The sequence below is a fragment of the Phodopus roborovskii genome, unplaced genomic scaffold (assembly GCF_943737965.1).
Source record: "Phodopus roborovskii unplaced genomic scaffold, PHOROB, whole genome shotgun sequence".
NCBI classification, from domain to species: Eukaryota; Metazoa; Chordata; class Mammalia; order Rodentia; family Cricetidae; genus Phodopus; species Phodopus roborovskii.
This window is the reverse complement of record NW_026126558.1, coordinates 26,356,789-26,363,310: the sequence shown is the minus strand read 5'-3', so window position 1 is coordinate 26,363,310 and position 6,522 is coordinate 26,356,789. Positions and strand designations below refer to the sequence as shown.

General features: G+C 37.5%; 1 pseudogene; it reads right to left on the bottom strand.

The window, feature by feature from the left end:
* Positions 1-3,245: 3,245 nt before the first annotated feature.
* On the bottom strand, positions 3,246-3,996 carry LOC127234732 (60S ribosomal protein L7-like; annotated as a pseudogene).
* Positions 3,997-6,522: the final 2,526 nt, after the last annotated feature.

Below are 6,522 nucleotides of genomic sequence, written 5' to 3'. Positions count from 1 at the left end.
TGCAGAGATATGGAAGGCTTCTGTGACTATCCCTCGCCCCCATGCTAACCTCATGGAAAAAGTAATAGAATAGACTATAGACCACAAAAGAGACCTTGAAAAGTGTGGCAGAGATACAAAGAGTAGTTCTCCAAAATTGATGGCTTCTGGTGGAATTGTTGGAGTTGAAGGGCTCCAGATTGTATATAGATAACAAAAAGTGGACTCCCCCTCCCATTTTTAACAATTTGTACTTCTTTGGTGGGTGGGAGTCACAAGGGGAGACAGACAACTAAGGATTGGAAAAGGATTTGATCAGGGTACATGATGTGAAACTGCCAGAAATTCAATAAAATTGTTATGTGAAACAAACAAAAATCTGCAAAGGTGCAAAATGGTTTGTGAGTTCACTTTAGTTTTAGTACTTAGAAGTACAGATATTAAAAGGCACCCAATTTTCATTATGGGACTACTGGTATTTAGGTACATAAAGATGCCACTTCTATTGTGATAGAAAGAATACCAAAACAGTTAATGCCGGATGGAAACTCTCAAAGGTCTAATAAAGTTCCATGTGGACTCATGTTGACTGGTTCCCTGAGTCATAACTCAGCTTCTTTTTTCTTCTCTAATGACATTGGATATCTTTAATGCCCCAGAAAGCCCTGTTGTCTTGATGTTTGCAATGATAATTTTTAAGTGTCACCCTAGGCTATGTTGTCAAATTGGACTGTGAGACACTAAGCAGTCTATGAGCAGTCTAGTAAAGTATAACTCATTAATTAAGATGTTCTCCATCTTTGGAGTCTCCTCAAACAACACCAAGCAATCTTTTCTTGAGTCTACCCCTGTTCTGTGGGATTGGAGAAGCAAGACTGCATAATCTTTTTGCCTGAATTTGGTCTGTACTAATCTGCATATGGGTTTCTGACTTCCCAGTTCACCAGCTTCCCATCAATTGCAGAAGACAGTTACTCAAACTATACAGTGTACCTATATGTGTAGCTACCCAAGTTTTACTTACTCATCATCCTGTATAGTAAACTATACTCTAGAAGTGTGAAATAGGAAAGCTATTTTATAAAAATGCATTTTATAAACTGTACTTATTGGCATTTTGAATAATACAAGGAAACTCTTTGCCACCCTCGATATGAATATTCCGTGAGTCCATAATATCTATTGTTTATCTGTTATCTGTCACAGGCCCATTAACCATCCATCTAGCAATTGTGTCATTTTTCACATGAATTGGACTGATTGTGCATTGCTTGTATGCAGTATTTGGGACTGTTTTGTTTGTGGCCTCATATATAGCCACATACTTGTTTCTAATCTGTTTCAACAAGATGTTTTTACCTGAGGGACAAATGCTTATATCTATATTCAAAGATAAATGTAGCTTTTACTCCACAACAAAGAAACTTCTTTTTGCATCAGGTAGAGATTACTACTGAAATTCACAACTTGTGAGACTTAAGGGAACATCCTACTATGGGTGTACAGGCTAAATTAATTCATATACAACACAACCAATTTACCTAAGGATCAGGAATATCACAGAAGAGGGTGAAGAAGAAATATAGGAGGGTGAGAACAAGAGTCATCTTTTACAAGAGAGTGTCTTCTAAAAAAAGAGGAAATGTAACACAGAGAGATAAGAATTAATAAAATTGCATTAAAAAGAAATGAATTTTGAGTAGATATATTTTTAATAAATGACTGACTTTATAATTAAATAAAATAATGTTACTTATAATGACACATGATGGAAATAGAGCACTCAAGAAATTAACACAGGGTGAGTGCAGTTATACAGCAAGCAAAAATTTCAAAAAGGTAACAGAGCCAGAAAGATAGCTCAGCAGATAAGAAACATTTGCAGCCACATATTATGACTGAGTTTGATCCCTGAAAGCCTACCCCAAGTGACATACTTCTTTCAGTAAATTCCTACCTGCTCCAAAACATGCACAGCTCTTGATAGTACCACTTCCTAATGCCCATTCGAGGCCATTTTTATTCAGATCACCACACAAAGAATAAAATAAAATATTTTTGTTATGCAGCTAAATAAATAGGTAAGTAAATAGCAACAACAACAAAACAGAATGAGTGGTAAAAGGCCTGAATAAAGCTAAAGATCATGTAATGCGCGCGCGCGCGTGTGTGTGTGTGTGTGTGTGTGTGTGTGTGTTCATTACAAATATTGTATAAATGAGTGCATTTTAATTTCATGGATCTTCATGTGGTTATGCTTTGTTATTTATTCGGCTATTATTTTAAGCATTTCTAAACTTCTAAACACATTATTATATCAAATCTAATTAGGCATCCACCTTGATTTAGTTTTCATTATTTTGTTTTGTTAGTATTCATTTATCCATTTTAACTAAATGAATATTTCAGTACAATGAGTGAGTTTATAGAAATGCATACAATTTTAAGAATGAATGTCCTGCATCCAGATACACTCTGTGTTTGTAATCTTTCCTTTGCTTATTCACAGCCATTCTTAAGAGGGTAAGATGAAATCTCAAAGTATTATAATTTGTATTTGCCTAATGGCTGAGGCTAGTTAATCATTTTTGTAAAAAGTGTATGAAGCCCCTGATACACTGAGCATAATCTATGGATGGTCCCATACCCATAAATTTATCAGCAGCACAAAATAGACTAAGAGGCTTATAGGAGAAAAAGAGGAAAAAATTGTGAGTGGACTTGGAATAAGACTGAATCTTGAGAGGTTTGAGGGAGGAAAGTTTGTTAATATGATCAGAATACTTTGTATACTGTGATAAATTCTCAAATTCTCAAAAATTAATAAAACTATTAAAATAGTAAAATAAATATTGATTCACTTCCTCTCATTTTATTATTTTACTTATTATGATGTTGATTAAGCATACTGTGTGAAATATTATTTACCCAAGGTTATTTGAATTTGCTCTACAGTTCATTTGGCACATGGAATATTAAAAGTAGGTAATTCGCTATTGACAAGAAATTTTCTACTGACTACTGATAGAATAATTTTTTCTTTGACCAAAAATATTCCAGTTCTGATGTAACAAACACCTGAATAGTAGCAATAAAATAGTTTTAGATATTTGAAGAAGCAAACACTAGAATGTGTGAGAATTTTAGTTTTGTTCTTTTGTTTTTTTCAGTTTGCCTAGCTGTAACTGTTTATTAATTGACCAGATTACAAAAACACCACAGGCAGCAACTTAGTTCATTCTTCTAATAAGGCTGTTTATCTGGTCTTACCTGTTGCCAGCATCGCCACCTTCCACAAAATGAGTGGTCCTTTTCTTCATTCCACCTCGTGAAGAAGACAATTTGAAGGGTCACAGGAAGTTGTTGGCTTCCTTGAAGCGTTTTCCCACTGTGTAGATCTCATGGATCCAATCCTCCATGCAGATAATGTATTTACCAAGAGATAGAGCAATCAAATAATTGTCCATCAAGGCAATTCTCTTCTTATTGATTTTGCCATAGCCATGCTTGTAGATGAGCTAAACGACTTGAGGTTGAGGTACCCCCATGCAATGTATGGTTCAGGATCCTCAGCATGTTAATCGAAGCCTTGTTGAGCTTAACAAAGGTGCCATTGAAGATCTGACGAAGATGGAGTAGCTGCAACACCTTCCGGACCTTTGGGCTCACACCACTGATACCTTGGATTCGGATGACAAATGCCAGCTTGAGTTCTGCAGGCACGTAGAAGTTTCCGGCTTTCCTTGCCATTCTAGCCATGAGAATGTCCATCAGGCACATCTACCTGTATTCCTTGTGATAATGCCTTGCCTTTTCATAGATGAGCTTCCTCCGTGCCTTCCTTAGTGTCTTCAGTACAAACTTTATCCAAAATCGCTTCTCCTTCAGTTCCATGAAATTCCTTTGCTTTTTCTTAAGGGTTTCTGGCACAGTCAGAACCTTCTTTTTCTTCTCAGTCACTGCCGGCCTCCATGGTTCCTTCCAGCGGGAGGGGTGAGGGGGGCGAAGAGAGAGCATGTAATAATTTTATAAAATAGTTCTTCACACACACAGTATGTGGGATAAGGGGTCAGAGTTATAGACTTGAAGGAACTTAGCTCTTAGCACAAAATAAATAATTGACATTCAGTTTACTATCATCAATTTCTCAAAATGTTGACATCATATAAACTAGTGCCATTCCTTCTTCTTTTTAAGAGTCTGGAAAGAGTTTGCTAATGGCAGGAACCACAGGGAAGGTGAAGGTAATAAAAACCCACACGCAATGATATTAATGTCTTAAATTGAATAGTCTGCAAACAAAAAGGGACATTTTGAACAAGAGCTAATGGTATCATAAAATCCCCTCAAACTGTGGAAAAGTGACCTTTGGGGACATGCTAATGTCTCCCTTTAATTTTTTTTTCATTTCATTTTATTTTTTAATTCACTTATTTAATTTAAAATAAAACAATCTTATTTTACATGTCAATCCCAGTTCTTTCTCCCTCCCATCCTTCTATGTCTCTGACAGACCACCCCAGTTCATTGCCTATCTACTACCCAGGGAAAGAGAGGCCTTCCATGGGGAATCATCAAAGTCTGACACATCATTTGGGGCAGGGTCTAGGCCATCCCCCCTGTATCTCAGTTGAGAGAGTATCCCTCCATAGGGAATGGGCTCCCAAATTCCATTCATGCACTAGAGATAAATACTGGTTCCACTGCTAGAGCACCATAGGCTCTATGTTACCAACATTGAGGAGGCCTGGTTAGGTCCTATGCTGGTTACCCAGCTGTTGGACAGGTGATCACGAGCTCCCTCTTACTCAGGGCAGCTCTTTCTGCGGAATTTCACAGCATGGACTTGACCCCTTTGCTCATCACTTTTTCCTTTCTACCACTGGATTCCAGGTGTTGGGCTCAGTGCTTAGCTGAGAGTTTCTGCTTCTGTTTCCATCAGCTACTGGGTGAAGGCTCTAGGATGGCATTTAAGGTAGTTATCAATCTCAATATAGGGGAAGGGCATTTAAGGTAGCTTTTCCACATTTGCTTAGCTTTTTAGTTGGGGTCATCCTTGCAGATCTCTGGACATTTCCCTAGTGCCAAATTTCTCTTTCAAATGTATAATGTCTCCCTCTGTTAAGGCATCTCTTTTATTGCTGTCCCCTATTCTTCCCCTGTCTCATTCTACCTGATCCCTCATATTCTCGCCCCTCCTCTTCTCCCCTTCTCTTTCTCCTACCTCCATCCCCTTCCCACATGCTCCCAATTTGCTCAAAGACCTCAACATAAATGCAGGCACAGTGAACCTTTTAGAAAAGAAAGTGGGCGATAACCTTGAACAAATTGGTACAGGAGACCACTTCCTGAACATAATGCCAGTAGCACAGACACTAAGGTCCAAAATTAATAAAGAATTCTGAATGGTAGCATCTAAAATGGCAGAAAGACACTTAAGAAAATGTTTATCATCTTTAGCCATCAGGGAAATGAAAATCAAACCAGCTCTGAGATGCCATCTTACACCTGTCAGAATGGCTAAAATCAAAAACACCAATGACAGTTTATACCAAAGAGGATATGGACAGTGCAAACTTGAATGGCCATTTTATAAATCAGTATGGCAGTTTCTTAGGAAAAATTGGAATGTGTTTACCTCAAGATCCCACTCTTAGGTATATATCCAAAAGATGCATATTCTTATAGCAAGTACATGTGTTTAACTATGTTCATATCAGTATTATTTATAATTGCCAAAATCTGGAAGAAACCTAGATGCCTCACAACTGGATATTGGATAAAGAAAATGTGGTACACTTACATAGTAAAATACTACTCAGCAGAAAAAAAAAAACAACAAAATCAAAACAAAACAAAAACAGCAAAACAAAAAAAAAAACAAAAATAACAAACAAACAAAAACAAAACAAAACAAAACAAAAAAAACCCAAACAAAGACATCTTGAAATGGGCAGGCAAATGAGTGGAACTAGAAGAAATCATCCTTAGTGAGGTAGCCCAACACAGAAAGACAAGCATGGTATGTACTCACTCATATATGAATATTAAACGTAGAACAAAAGATTTCCAGCCTACAATCCACACCTCCACAGAAGCTAGGAAACAAGGAGGAATCTGAGAGAGACAAAGATGGTTCCCTGGGGAAGGAGAAAGGGACAAAAGCTTCTGAGGACAATATTATTTTGAAGTGTGTTACTTTTGTTTATGCAATGGAATATTTGTGTAATGATGCAAAGATTTGTCTGATTAAACAAAGTTCCTCTTTGGTTGGGAGATTCAGTCAGCAACTAGGTGTCAGGAAGTGGAAGTGGGTGGATGGGGGTAGCCAGGTGAGAAGGGATTTAAGGAGGGACAAAGCAAGAGGACTTATGGAGAGAAGGAAAGAAGGTGAACTACTTGCTAACAGAATTTCACCTCAACCTTTGAATCTTGAGTTCTTTAGAGGGCAGTGATTTAGTGAAGATACCTTCATAGCTATGGAAAGAGTCTGCAGGCTGTGGTTCTTGTGACCTAACCACTGCTAATAGCAGCAGACTTGCA